Below are 15,268 nucleotides of genomic sequence, written 5' to 3'. Positions count from 1 at the left end.
AATTAACAAGGTATAGCGCACACAGCAACAGCGGTGCCGTCTAACACGCAGCTGCAGCAGTGAGAAAATGGTGGCGACGGGGAAAATGGCTTGGTCTTATAGGGCAAGGACATGTGACATACACTGCCAATGACACATGCCCTTGCTTGTGTGAAAAAAAGCACTTCGCTCTGTGTGTGCGCTGCTGATAGGCTGACAGATTGCACCTCCCCACTGCAAATGCGGGAAAGAGAAAAAAAAATGGAGATCTTCATTGTTCCTGCAGAGATCCATCCCCTGCCCCTCCCCCCACCCCGTTGTACACTCAAACTGCGTATTAACATTAATTTTCATCATTACTGAGAAAAAATCCAGTTATGATTTTGGTGCACGAACAGTTATCGAACATAACCTCGAACAGCCAAATTTTTCTCAAATTGTTCGTGTTCGCCGAACGGCTCGAACACCGCCCAAAACAGCTCGAATTTGAGATTGGCGAACAGTTCGAGTAGAACAACGCTCATCTCTAATTTTGACATCATATTTTGGCATGATTTTGTATAATTTCAGCAAATTTTTCCTCATTTTAATTTGGAGTTGAGCCTGGGTAATTCCAGAATTCTCTGATGTTTTTAGTGGCTCTTGTACGTCCGTTCCTCCTACGTCACTCAAGTCTCCTACCACATCACCTAGTATGTCGGTTTCTCGTATGTCAGTCATGTCTCCTCCCATGTCAGGTTTCAGTATGTCCGTCTCTTGGTCAGACCCAAGGTCACCTTCAGTTACAGACACGTGTCTTACTTCTTGTTCATTTTCCACATTACAGTCAGAATCAGTATCACCGTCTGACACTTCTACACTATTTTCCTGCTTAGAAATCTCTAACACAAGACTATGAAAAAAATCTACCAAATGTAGAATATTTCTCAATTTCTGTTTGTCTCTATTTACCAATTTAGAAGTTAACTGTAAATTCTGCAATTCACATTCTTTGTATAAACTGAGCCACAAAACTTCTATGTCATCTCATACATTAACTTTGAAATTAATATTACTTTGTTTAGCAAAAGAAGAAATTATATCCATATTTTGCTTACCTTAAGATTCCTTGGCTTCTCTTTATCAGCACGTCCTGTCTTCAGTTTGTCTGATTCTTTTCCTGTGTGATTCTGTTCCTTGTTAGTACCTCTGCGTCCTGTCTTTCCTCAGTCTGTAGGTCCTTTCTGCTTCTCGTGACAAACTAGTGAATTTACTGACACGTGAACAACAGCTGTTCAGCTCGTCAGGACTCCCCCCTTGTTCACGGAAGAAATTCACTTACTTAATTTAAAAAACAAAAAAACAGGACTGGCTGGCTCACCATTGTAAAATAATACTCTTCCTGTATTATTTTTTTCTACTGAGGACTTCTCAAAGTATCAATATCACGATATTCTTATAAAAAAATGTATCTATTTATTCTTGGATTGTCCATTAAAAAGAATCAGATTGCAGCAGGTACATACAATAATTAGTTATAAAGTAATTGTCCATTTGTCCATAATTAGCCTAATTGTTGAGATTCACCCATCTTTCCTTGGATCCTGGCTGGTAAATCATGTCTTTGTCCAGCATGTGTCCAGGCCTACATGTCATCTGCTTCTCAGCATGAAGATTCTGTGTCTTGTGGGGTGGGCAGAGCAAGAGAGCCCCCCCTTTCTGTACCATGGGCTTTTATAGCCAGTCGTATGGACACCTGTTCTACATATGGTAGTGAACCAAAAATACACACACAAATAGCGCATGTCAACTAGACACGATGGCTGAGGCATAGAACTCAGAAAAATGATTATCGATTAACATTCCAAATGAATTTCCATAATTAACCATTTAACAGAGACCGCCTGGGAATACCAGGTGCTGTAGGCTTTTGCTTTTTCCTTCCTTCCACCAGCAGGGGGCACTCTCTTCTATGCCTTTTTTCCATTCCCTTTCACAAGTGCACACATTCATTCTCTTTTCTTTTTTTCATTTGCTTTCTCTCTTGCGCTATTTCATCTCTGCAAAATACCAGCATCCTTCTGATCACCGTGGGCCTCCAGCATTGTTGCTTATTTACTTTTAATACTAGGCTCCTTTTCACCAGGACCAGCATCTCCCGGGTGGCTGGAGGCAACCACTGGTAACCCCAAGCAGAAGACCTTTGCAGGCAACACGACTGTCCCCCCTGAAGAGCAGCTCAAAGTCACTGGCAACCATCTCACCCTCTTCCTTCATTCACCCCTGGACGTCTCGCTCCACCCCCAAGTTACGGGTCCAGCTTGCTCTTTCTGTCACATTACCGCGATGAAGGGTTTAGCCTGCAGGAGACCCTGCGCCGAGCCATTTTTGAAGACACCTGATGCGGCGGGTGAATCACTGCTAAACAAACCACACCTGTAGGGACGGCACAGCCGTTGCATGGACCCTTTGGAGCCCGCCCCGTCACCACCAGATTGCTCGCCATCAAGCGATCCTGAGAAAGGCTGGCCGGGCGATGGATCAAGCAGCGTCTACTGGCCATACCACCTTGGATACGCCTGATCTCGTCTGATCTCGAAAGCAAAGCAGGGCTGGGCTCGGACAGTACTTGGATGGGAGACCTCCTGGGAACACCGGGTGTTGTAGACCATTTTTATGACGTTTTGCCCTACTGCCCAGCTCGGCTAGCATGTAACGGCGCCTTGCCGGACTCAGACCTTAAGTAACTTAGATGATGGAAGCCCCAAGGCCGCTGAGCCAGTTGGCAGCTAAGTACGCTACACCGCCGCCTTCACGCAGGCCTGACACCGAGCTCCTTGCCACGGCTAGGAGTGGTTATTGACTCCGCATGTCGCCGTGTGGAAATGATGGCGTTGAAAGCACCCGGGGCCGTGAAGGGGCCAGGCTTTCAGCAGGTGCCCAGGGAAGGTTTTGGATGCCGGCCGCCTAGCGAGGGCCAGCAAAAGTAACATGTTTCTCTGCAAAGAAGCTTGTGTAACCAAGCCAGACGGCTGACAAAGAGCTAACCTCAGTGCAAGGAAGGCAAGGAAGGTGCAGAAGGAATTGGGGAGGGGGGGGTGATTCCAGCTAGGTCCCTGAAATCATAAAACAGGCAGGAGAGTCTGACGCATGGTGACGGAGAGGTTGTAGGGGCAGATAGGGGGTGTTGTCACGTGCGAGCACGTGCGAGCACGTGTGCATGCTGGCTTGTGTGTGAGAGTGCGCATCCTAGGTGTGGCGCGCTGCATACAGTCAAAGGGATTGTTCCCTTTCATTAAAAGTTAATCCTCGGCTGCAGGCTATTAGAAAGCAACTAACCGCGCTCTACTCACCCTACCCGGGTCTATCGGTGAGTCTCGCCTCTGCTCCCGGCCTGTGGCATTGGCCGTGAAGCCGACGTTCCGTTGACAGCGCTGCAGCCGATCAGTGAGCTCAGCGGCTCTGAGTGGGGCCTTCTGTCTACAAGACCTTTTAAGGAAGCCAGCAAAAAAATTGAAGAGAAGGAAAAGCACAAAAGGACCTGGTCTTGCTGAGCACAGGAAAGGGCAGCCGGCAGCAAGACTTTAAAGTAGAAAAGCAGCAATTGAGTGGCTTGTCTCTGCCTATGCCCACACCACCCTGAACAAGCCCAATGTCGTCTGATCTTGGAAGATATGCAGGGTTGGGCCTGGTTAGTACTTGGGTGGGAGACCGCCTGGGAATACCAGGTGCTGTAGGCTTTTGCTTTTTCCTTCCTTCCACCAGCAGGGGGCACTCTCTTCTATGCCTTTTTTCCATTCCCTTTCACAAGTGCACACATTCATTCTCTTTTCTTTTTTTCATTTGCTTTCTCTCTTGCGCTATTTCATCTCTGCAAAATACCAGCATCCTTCTGATCACCGTGGGCCTCCAGCATTGTTGCTTCTTTACTTTTAATACTAGGCTCCTTTTCACCAGGACCAGCGTCTCCCGCGTGGTTGGAGGCAACCACCGGTAACCCCAAGCAGAAGACCTTTGCAGGCAACACGACCCTCCCCCCTGAAGAGCAGCTCAAAGTCACTGGCAACCATCTCACCCTCTTCCTTCATTCACCCCTGGACGTCTCGCTCCGCCCCCAAGTTACGGGTCCAGCTTGCTCTTTCTGTCACATTACCGCGATGAAGGGTTTAGCCTGCAATAGATCCTGGGCCGAGACATTTTTGAAGACACCTGATGCGGCGGGTGAATCACTGCTAAACAAACCACACCTGTAGGGATGGCACAGCCTTTGCATGGACCCTTCGGAGCCCGCCCCGTCACGGCCAGATTGCTCGCCACCAAGCGATCCTGAGAAGGCTGGCCGGGCGATGGATCGAGCAGCGTCTACTGGCCATACCACCTTGGATATGCCCGATCTCATCTGATCTCAGAAGCAAAGCAGGGCTGGGCTCAGACAGCAATTGTATGGGAGACCTCCTGGGAACACTGGGTGCTGTAGACCATTTTGATGACGTTTTGCCCTACTGCCCAGCTCGACTTGCATGGATCGGCGCCTTGCCGGACACCGACCTTAAGTAACTTAGATGATGGAAGCCCCAAGGTCTCTGAGCCAGTTGGCAGCTAAGTACGCTACCCCGCCGCCCTTCACGCAGGCCTGACACCGAGCTCCTTGCCACGGCTAGGAGTGCTTATTGACTCCGCAGCTCGCCGTGTGGAAATGATGGCGTTAAAAGCACCCGGGGCCGTGAAGGGGCAAGGCTTTCAGCAGGTGCCCAGGGAAGGTTTTGGATGCCGGCCGCCTAGCGAGGGCCAGCAGAAGTAACATGTTTCTCTGCAAAGAAGCTTGTGTAACCAAGCCAGACGGCTGACAAAGAGCTAACCTCAGTGCAAGGAAGGAAAGGAAGGTGCGGAAGGAATTGGTGAGGGGGGGGTGATTCCTGCTAGGGCCCTGAAATCATAAAACAGGCAGGAGAGTCTGACGCATGGTGACGGAGAGGTTGTAGGGGCAGATAGGGGGTGTTGTCACGTGCGAGCACGTGTGCATGCTGGCTTGTGTGTGAGAGTGCGCTTCCTAGGTGTGGCGCGCTGCAGACAGTCAAAGGGATTGTTCCCTTTCATTAAAAGTTAATCCCCGGCTGCAGGCTATTAGAAAGCAACTAACCGCGCTCTACTCACCCTACGCGGGTCTACCGTTGAGTCTCGCCTCTCCTCCCGGCCTGTGGCATTGGCTGTGAAGCTGACGTTCCGTCGACAGCGCTGCAGCCGATCAGTGAGCTCAGCAGCTCTGAGTGGGGCATTCTGTCTACAAGACCTTTTAAGGAAGCCAGCAAAAAAATTTAAGAGAAGGGAAAGCACAAAAGGACCTGGTCTTGCTGAGCACTGGAAAGGGCAGCCGGCAGCCAGACTTCAAAGTAGAAAAGCAGCAAGTGAGAGGCTTGTCTCTGCCTATGGCCACACTACCCTGAACATGCCCATTCTTGTCTGCTCTCAGAAGCTAACCTGGGTTGGGCCTGTTTAGTACTTGGATGGGAGACTGCCTGGGAATACCAGGTGCTGTAGGCTATTGCTTTTTCCTTCCTTCCACCAGCAGGGGGCACTCTCTTCTATGTCTTTTTTCCATTCCCTTTCACAAGTGCACACATTCATTCTCTTTTCTTTTTTTCATTTGCTTTCTCTCTTGCGCTATTTCATCTCTGCAAAATACCAGCATCCTTCTGATCACCGTGGGCCTCCAGCATTGTTGCTTATTTACTTTTAATACTAGGCTCCTTTTCACCAGGACCAGCGTCTCCCGGGTGGCTGGAGGCAACAACCGGTAACCCCAAGCAGAAGACTTTTGCAGGCAACACGACCCTCCCCCCTGAAGAGCAGCTCAAAATCACTGGCAATCATCTCACCCTCTTCCTTCATTCAGCCCTGGACGTCTCGCTCCGCCCCCAAATTACGGGTCCAGCTTGCTCTTTCTGTCACATTACCGCGATGAAGGGTTTAGCCTGCAGGAGACCCTGCGCCGAGACATTTTTGAAGACACCTGATGCGGCGGGTGAATCACTGCTAAACAAACCACACCTGTAGGGACGGCACAGACTTTGCATGGACCCTTCGGAGCCCGCCCCGTCACGGCCAGATTGCTCGCCATCAAGCTATCCTGAGAAAGGCTGGCCGGGCGATGGATCGAGCAGCGTCTACTGGCCATACCACCTTGAATACGCCCGATCTCATCTGATCTTGGAAGCTAAGCAGGGTCGGGCCTGGTTAGTACTTTGATGGGAGACTGTAAAATAATACTCATCCTGTATTATTTTTTTTCTACTGAGGACTTCTCAAAGTATCAATATCACGATATTCTTATAAAAAAATGTATCTATTTATTCTTGGATTGTCCATTAAAAAGAATCAGATTGCAGCAGGTACATACAATAATTAGTTATAAAGTAATTGTCCATTTGTCCATAATTAGCTTAATTGTTGAGGTTCACCCATCTTTCCTTGGATCCTGGCTGGTAAATCATGTCTTTGTCCAGCATGTGTCCAGGCCTACATGTCATCTGATTCTCAGCATGAAGATTCTGTGTCTTGTGGGGTGGGCAGAGCAAGAGAGCCCCCCCTTTCTGTACCATGGGCTTTTATAGCCAGTCTTATGGACACCTGTTCTACATATGGTAGTGAACCAAAAATACACACACAAATAGCGCATGTCAACTAGACACGATGGCTGAGGCATAGAACTCAGAAAAATGATTATCGATTAACATTCCAAATGAATTTCCATAATTAACCATTTAACATTTCCCCCTTTTTTGAGAATAAAAGGACTTTAACTGAAATTTCTCAAAAGAAGATACATTCATCAATCATTTTTTCTTTCCTTCTTCCTTGGCAATATCATTAAATTTCCATAATAATAATAATAGTAATAATAGTATCAATATCGGATTATTGTTATATAATGATGTGAATTCATGTTATGGTAAGCCGTGACTAATATTCATTTAATATGTATAATTATACTTCCCTATATCTAAATTGAAGCAATCGCGGGTTCAATCGTCATCATCTGATTTCATCGGGTCGTCGTCTCGTCTTCTTCTTGGTTCTTTTATAACACAGTCTTTAGATGAAAACTCCTTTGAAATAAATTACAGCATGTAGATATTGTACAGTCCATAATTGTGCTCATTATTGTTCAGTCCATAAACTGTACTCTTTATTAGAAAGATCATGTGTGTCAGTTGATAAGAAAACAAAGTCCATGGATGAAATGTAGCTTTAATATCTGTGCAGTGTCACCTGGACTTACGTTGGATCGTCTTTGGAATCTTCCGTGTGTCCGCACTGGTCTCGTGTCACTTTTGGAACAGATGTGACGTCTTTGGTCAGTAAAGCAAGGGTTAACTTGACACTTTCCTGCTTTATATAGCACCATAACCAGTACTCAGTCCTTTATATACAGGACACATATGCCAGGTATTACCTGTTCACCAGCTTTCATTGAAGCGTTGCAGGTGATAAGAAACCACTGGAACGTGATGAAACTTGAACACAACACAGTACATATAGGATCATCGTTCTCTGCCGTCCTGGTGATCAGTGGTGTGAATTGTATTGTATGTAATGGACACAGTCTATTATAACACTCAGCATTCACACCTGTTACCTTCTGAGACGTCCGGATATCAGTTGCTTCTTCTTGTAACTTTTGAGAATCTCTTTGATTTATAAAAATTAAAAGTCTTTATTAAGATAGAATTCATAATTGCGATGTCTTGATTGAAGTCTTCATTCCCTAATCTGATACCAAATCTGGCAGTTTTTCCTAACCTATAATATCACAGCGTACCATAGCAATCAGTAATATCCATCTAATTATTATCAAAATATTAAAATAAATTATGTTTGGAATAATAAACAATAATAGATAATAATTCATTATCAATCAAGTTCTCCATATGATAGAACATTTTTATGTCATAGGTGTAATTACCTTTTCCAACCCATAGGTGTCAGTGTATTTTGAAAAAACAAGTTTTTATATCTTTATTAAACCAATAATATCAAAGAATGTATACTCCTGAACCAAAATGAATAAATATATGAATGTATGAATGAATGAATGAATGAATAAATGAATGAATGAATTGTTGTGTTTACTCAGAAAATGTAAACATTTTTTTCCTTAGCAATATATATTTAATGAAGCAATACTCTTGTATTAGACATTACTTTATTAAATATTAATGTGTTTTCTCAATTGAGATATTGAACTCAAATAAAATCAAATGAGAATTAAAAAATGAAAAAATAGAAAAATAAGAAGTATAAAGTAAGAATAAAATTTTAAAAATGAAAAATAAAATTAAGAGTAAAAATAAGAATAAAAATAAAAATAAGGCCTTTAAATTTTAATGACAAATGCAGAGTAATTATATTCTCCATAAAAAAATACCCTTATATCTCCATTATCTGGATGATTTCATATTTGTCATAACCTTGTACCACCAAAAAATATTAAATTATGCAACTTTGCATGTAATACCCTTCTTAATTATACCATAGTACCTTATTATTATTTCTTCTTTATTAAAATGTGTGGAAAATAAGTATTGATCAAAAGTGATTATGTAATCAGGATCAAAAACACATTTTCCCCCTTAATACCACAAATATTATTTTATAAAATTTATGTATATATCAGAACCAAATTAAAAATAATTATTCTTCTAGAAATATTGTGCATAAATTTCAAATCGATGAGTAGCATAGATTTGACTAAAGAGAGGTGTATACCTATTTAGGTAACCATTAAAAATAATATTATAGTTATTCAAGAATATTATCATGTGGAAAATTATTCTAAATATAAATTTGCTTTGTAAACCATTTTGATGTGTGGTTGCCCTTATCGACTATTAGTTAATTCAAGAAATAATAATTATTAAAGAAATATAGAAATATATATGTAGATAATACCTAATTATGTATTATAATTTCCTCAGAATTAAATATATTTTTGTACCTTCACATAAAGAAACATTTTTTTTTTTCAAACATACAAACATACGAGGCCTCTGTCACATCAATCACACTTAGCAGCTGCTGATTTACTCATCTGTCACCTTCACTCTGACATTCACAGATCTGTTCAACTCAAACATTCCACATATGAAGTTTCATATATATATATATATATTTAACTCAAAATTGTTGTATCCCAATTTATTAATGCGCATTGCCATATCAATTGAATATCTTTATATTTCTTTGAATATTCCCCAAGTACATATTATATAATATGAGAGTAAGTCACTGGAATTTCAGACACTTGAAAAAACTCTTGTCTTAGATTCTTTTTTCACTGGCTGCCCGGTCTTAAGTTACATCAGTTGAAAATAGAATGAATGGGATCCTATACTATTAGCTCAAAGTTCAAAGGCCGCAGCTGTCCACGTCATGCTGTAAAGCTACTTTAATTTGAACGAACACTTCATGCACAGAAAATATTAGCAACACAAAAGAATTAATAAGTATTACATATATATTATAGTTCAACTAGATATATTGTTATTATTTTAAAATGTTATACACATAAAGTCATGCAATTTTTTCACTTCCTGTGTGAATAAAGAAATAAATCCATTTTAGAGTTCTTTGATCAAATCCTGCTTTGGAATGAAAACTCTAAGGAAATATAAGAAAATAAAATTAAATATCAAATTCATACAGAAACAGAATTATTTAAATATCTTATACATATATTGGTTGGTTCTAATGTAATTCAAAATATTGCTACTTAAATTTATATATATGAAGTTCTAATTTATTAATTAATATATATATATATATTTTATAAACGTATATATAAATACAATTATACGCAATCTCTACTTAGACAAGTGTATATATATATATATATATAAATATATATATATATGAACTATTAGAAACTATGTAACTACAATTTTACTGTATAAGATTATAAATAAATATTGAGACATTGTATTACATTTTGATACAACATTATAATTGCAGTTTTTCCTTAGCCACTCCCTAAACCAAATCTTCTGTCTCTCTCAAATACCTCCAGGAACACCCTATTTAGGAAAGACATTTTTCTATCCTTCAAAACCTCAGAGAACTGCCTGTTCTTCTGTCCACATTCCATGACGTCACTGTGAGTTGGTCGTCTCACCTGTCTCTGTCAATCAGTTTCAGCCATTTTCCTTTTTAGAGAATCACAGTTCTGACTGAGAATTAACTCATTCTGTGGAGAGATGGATCTTTGCACTGGCTAATATGGCTTATAACATATATGAAATCTTCTGCGTATTTGATAGAGTTCACTATGGGGATGACTCAGTCTAGGAGAGTTTGATATTGGCTTTTGGTAAGATTTTACCTTTCCTGGTTTTATAAATTTAGCTTGATTTATTTTCTTTTCACGATTCTCATGTTTTCTAACAAAATCCAGCATCTGCGCACATTCAAATAATGAATTTTTTTGTGATGCCATAACTTGGGAAACTGAATTTAGGAATTTGAATTTTTGTACAAAAGTTGTTATCATATGTTGTACTTTTCCATTTTTGATGAGAGCTTTGTACAACCGCTCAAATATGGACATGAATGTATATGTACATTCCTTCCTACCAATCCTTAGTTTCTGCAGATCTTCTATGTTGGGAAAATCCTTTGTGACACAATAAATCAAATATCTTAATCTGTCCGAATCATTTTCCCATCCATTAGGAGAGTCATTTTCACAGGGCATTAAATGTAAACGTCTGGACAATGTCACAGGAATCCATATTTTAAATAATTGATTCCTCTCCTCATTGGATAAATCAAACTTATCAGAGAAGCTCTCAAATGTCTCTGAATTTCTACAGGCATGGATTTTGACATCATATTTTGGCATGATTTTGTATAATTTCAGCAAATTTTTCCTCATTTTAATTTGGAGTTGAGCATGGGTAATTCCAGAATTCTCTGATATTTTTAGTGGCTCTTGTACGTCCGTTCCTCCTACGTCACTCACGTCTCCTCCCACATCACCTAGTATGTCAGTTTCTCGTATGTCAGTCATGTCTCCTCCCATGTCAGGTTTCTGTATGTCCGTCTCTTGGTCAGACCCAAGGTCACCTTCAGTTACAGACACGTGTTTTACTTCTTGTTAATTTTCCACATTACAGTCAGAATCAGTATCACCGTCTGACACTTCTACACTATTTTCCTGCTTAGAAATCTCTAACACAAGACTATGAAAAAAATCTACCAAATGTAGAATATTTCTCAATTTCTGTTTGTCTCTATTTACCAATTTAGAAGTTAACTGTAAATTCTGCAATTCACATTCTTTGTATAAACTGAGCCACAAAACTTCTATGTCATCTCCTACATTAACTTTGAAATTAATATTACTTTGTTTAGCAAAAGAAGAAATTATATCCATATTTTGCTTACCTTAAGATTCATTGGCTTCTCTTTATCAGCACATCCTGTCTTCAGTTCGTCTGATTCTTTTCCTGTGTGATTCTGTTCCTTGTTAGTACCTCTGCTTCCTGTCTTTCCTCAGTCTGTAGGTCCTTTCTGCTTCTCGTGACAAACTAGTGAATTTACTGACACGTGAACAACAGCTGTTCAGCTCGACAGGACTCCTCCCTTGTTCACGGAAGAAATTCACTTACTTAATTTAAAAAACAAAAAAACAGGACTGGCTGGCTCACCATTGTAAAATAATACTCTTCCTGTATTATTTTTTTCTACTGAGGACTTCTCAAAGTATCAATATCACGATATTCTTATAAAAAATGTATCTATTTATTCTTGGATTGTCCATTAAAAAGAATCAGATTGCAGCAGGTACATACAATAATTAGTTATAAAGTAATTGTCCATTTGTCCATAATTAGCTTAATTGTTGAGATTCACCCATCTTTCCTTGGATCCTGGCTGGTAAATCATGTCTTTGTCCAGCATGTGTCCAGGCCTACATGTCATCTGCTTCTCAGCATGAAGATTCTGTGTCTTGTGGGGTGGGCAGAGCAAGAGAGCCCCCCCTTTCTGTAACATGGGCTTTTATAGCCAGTCGTATGGACACCTGTTCAACATATGGTAGTGAACCAAAAATACACACACAAATGGCGCATGTCAACTAGACACGATGGCTGAGGCATAGAACTCAGAAAAATGATTATCGATTAACATTCCAAATGAATTTCCATAATTAACCATTTAACAGAGACCGCCTGGGAATGCCAGGTGCTGTAGGCTTTTGCTTTTTCCTTCCTTCCACCAGCAGGGGGCACTCTCTTCTATGCCTTTTTTCCATTCCCTTTCACAAGTGCACACATTCATTCTCTTTTCTTTTTTTCATTTGCTTTCTCTCTTGCGCTATTTCATCTCTGCAAAATACCAGCATCCTTCTGATCACCGTGGGCCTCCAGCATTGTTGCTTCTTTACTTTTAATACTAGGCTCCTATTCACCAGGACCAGCGTCTCCCGCGTGGCTGGAGGCAACCACCGGTAACCCCAAGCAGAAGACCTATGCAGGCAACACGACCCTCCCCTCCAAAGAGCAGCTCAAAGTCACTGGCAACCATCTCACCCTCTTCCTTCATTCACCCCTGGACGTCTCGCTCCGCCCACAAGTTACGGGTCCAGCTTGCTCTTTCTGTCACATTACCGCGATAAAGGGTTTAGCCTGCAGGAGACCCTGTGCCGAGACATTTTTGAAGACACCTGATGCGGCGGGTGAATCACTGCTAAACAAACCACACCTGTAGGGACGGCACAGCCTTTTTCATGGACCCTTCGGACCCCGCCCCGTCACGGCCAGATTGCTCGCCACCAAGCGATCCTGAGAAAGGCTGGCCGGGCGATGGATTAAGTAGCGTCTACTGGCCATACCACCTTGGATAAGCCGATCTCGTCAGATCTCAGAAGCAAAGCAGAGCTGGCCTCAGACAGTACTTGGATGGGAGACCTCCTGGTAACACCGGGTGCTGTAGACCATTTTGATGACGTTTTGCCCTACTGCCCAGCTCGGCTAGCATGGAACGGCGCCTTGCCGGTCACCGACCTTAACTAACTTAAATGATGGAAGCCCCAAGGCCTTTGAGCCAGTTGGCAGCTAAGTACGCTACCCCGCCGCCTTCACGCAGGCCTGACACCGAGCTCCTTGTCACGGCTAGGAGTGCTTATTGACTCCGCAGCTCGCCGTGTGGAAATGATGGCGTTAAAAGCACCCGGGGCCGTGAAGGGGCCAGGCTTTCAGCAGGTGCCCAGGGAAGGTTTTGGATGCCGGCCGCCTAGCAAGGGCCAGCAGGAGTAACATGTATCTCTGCAAAGAAGCTTGTGTAACCAAGCCAGACGGCTGCCAAAGAGCTAACCTCAGTGCAAGGAAGGTGCGGAAGGAATTGGGGGGGGTGATTCCTGATAGGGCCCTGAAATCAAAAAACAGGCAGGAGAGTCTGATGCATGGTGACGGAGAGGTTGTAGGCGCAGATAGGGGCTATTGTCACGTGCGAGCACGTGTGCATTCTGGCTTGTGTGTGAGAGTGCGCTTCCTAGGTGTGGCGCGCTGCAGACAGTCAAAGGGATTGTTCCCTTTCATTAAAAGTTAATCCCCGTCTGCAGCCTATTAGAAAGCAACTAACCGCGCTCTACTCACCCTACCCGGGTCTACCAGTGAGTCTAGCCTCTGCTCCCGGCCAGTGGCATTGGCCGTGAAGCTGACGTTCCGTCGACAGCGCTGCAGCCGATCAGTGAGCTCAGCAGCTTTGAGTGGGGCGTTGTGTCTACAAGACCTTTTAAGGAAGCCAGCAAGAAAATTGCAGAGAAGGGAAAGCACAAAAGGACCTGGTCTTGCTGAGCACTGGAAAGGGCAGCCGGCAGCCAGACGTCAAAGTAGAAAAGCAGCAAGTGAGAGGCTAGTCTCTGCCTACGGCCACACCACCCTGAACACGCCCAATCTCGTCTGAACTTGAAAGCTAAGCAGGGTTGGGCCTGGTTAGTACTTGGATGGGAGACCACCTGGGAATACCAGGTGCTGTAGGCTTTTGCTTTTTCCTTCCTTCCACCAGCAGGGGGCACTCTCTTCTATGCCTTTTTTCCATTCCCTTTCACAAGTGCACACATTCATTCTCTTTTCTTTTTTTCATTTGCTTTCTCTCTTGCGCTATTTCATCTCTGCAAAATACCAGCATCCTTCTGATCACCGTGGGCCTCCAGCATTGTTGCTTCTTTACTTTTAATGCTAGGCTCCTTTTCACCAGGACCAGCGTCTCCCGCGTGGCTGGAGGCAACCACCGGTAACCCCAAGCAGAAGACCTTTGCAGGCAACACGACCCTCCCCCCTGAAGAGCAGCTCAAAGTCACTGGCAACCATCTCACCCTCTTCCTTCATTCACCCCTGGACGTCTCGCTCCGCCCCCAAGTTACGGGTCCAGCTTGCTCTTTCTGTCACATTACCACGATGAAGGGTTTAGCCTGCAGGAGACCCTGCGCCGAGCCATTTTTGAAGACACCTGATGCGGCGGGTGAATCACTGTTAAACAAACCACACCTGTAGGGACGGCACAGACTTTGCATGGACCCTTCGGAGCCCGCCCCGTCACGGCCAGATTGCTCGCCACCAAGCGATCCTGAGAAAGGCTAGCCGGGCGACGGATCGAGCAGCTTCTACTGGCCATACCACCTTGGATACCCCCTATCTCATATGATCTCGGAAGCAAAGCAGGGCTGGGCTCGGACAGTACTTGGATGGGAGACCTCCTGGGAACACCGCGTGCTATAGACCATTTTGATGACGTTTTGCCCTACTGCCCAGCTCGGCTAGCATGGAACGGCGCCTTGCCGGACACCGACCTTAAGTAACTTAGATGATGGAAGCCCCAAGGCCTCTGAGCCAGTTGGCAGCTAAGTACGCTACCCCGCCGCCTTCACGCAGGCCTGACACCGAGCTCCTTGTCACGGCTAGGAGTGCTTATTGACTCCGCAGCTCGCCGTGTGGAAATGATGTCGTTAAAAGCACCCGGGGCCGTGAAGGGGCCAGGCTTTCAGCAGGTGCTCAGGGAAGGTTTTGGATGCCGGCCGCCTAGCGAGGGCCAGCAGAAGTAACATGTTTCTCTGCAAAGAAGCTTTTGTAACCAAGCCAGACGGCTGACAAAGAGCTAACCTCAGTGCAAGGAAGGTGCGGAAGGAATTGGGGAGGGGAAGGGGTGATATCTGCTAGGGCCGTGAAATCATAAAACAGGCAGGAGAGTCTGACGCATGGTGACGGAGAGGTTGTAGGGGCAGATAGGGGGTGTTGTCACGTGCGAGCACGTGTGC

General features: G+C 43.7%; 1 non-coding gene and 5 pseudogenes across 1 annotated transcript; all 6 read left to right on the top strand.

The window, feature by feature from the left end:
- The first annotated feature begins 2,508 nt into the window (after window positions 1–2,508).
- Window positions 2,509–2,628, top strand: LOC141267922 (5S ribosomal RNA; annotated as a pseudogene).
- Window positions 2,629–3,579: 951 nt separating this feature from the next.
- LOC141268781 (5S ribosomal RNA) lies at window positions 3,580–3,698 on the top strand (annotated as a pseudogene).
- Window positions 3,699–4,318: 620 nt separating this feature from the next.
- On the top strand, window positions 4,319–4,438 carry LOC141269920 (5S ribosomal RNA; annotated as a pseudogene).
- A 942-nt stretch (window positions 4,439–5,380) lies between these two features.
- On the top strand, window positions 5,381–5,499 carry LOC141270326 (5S ribosomal RNA; annotated as a pseudogene).
- An 8,376-nt stretch (window positions 5,500–13,875) lies between these two features.
- Window positions 13,876–13,994, top strand: LOC141267674 (5S ribosomal RNA). Its single transcript, XR_012321328.1, has one exon. It is a non-coding gene; the product is annotated as a 5S ribosomal RNA (ribosomal RNA).
- A 621-nt stretch (window positions 13,995–14,615) lies between these two features.
- On the top strand, window positions 14,616–14,735 carry LOC141269619 (5S ribosomal RNA; annotated as a pseudogene).
- Window positions 14,736–15,268: the final 533 nt, after the last annotated feature.

Source organism: Phyllobates terribilis, unplaced genomic scaffold (assembly GCF_046119375.1).
Source record: "Phyllobates terribilis strain yellow unplaced genomic scaffold, ASM4611937v1 Scaffold_4__5_contigs__length_816908805, whole genome shotgun sequence".
Lineage (NCBI taxonomy): Eukaryota > Metazoa > Chordata > Amphibia > Anura > Dendrobatidae > Phyllobates > Phyllobates terribilis.
Note: the sequence above shows the minus strand (reverse complement) of the source record. Positions and strands in the feature narration are given on the sequence as shown.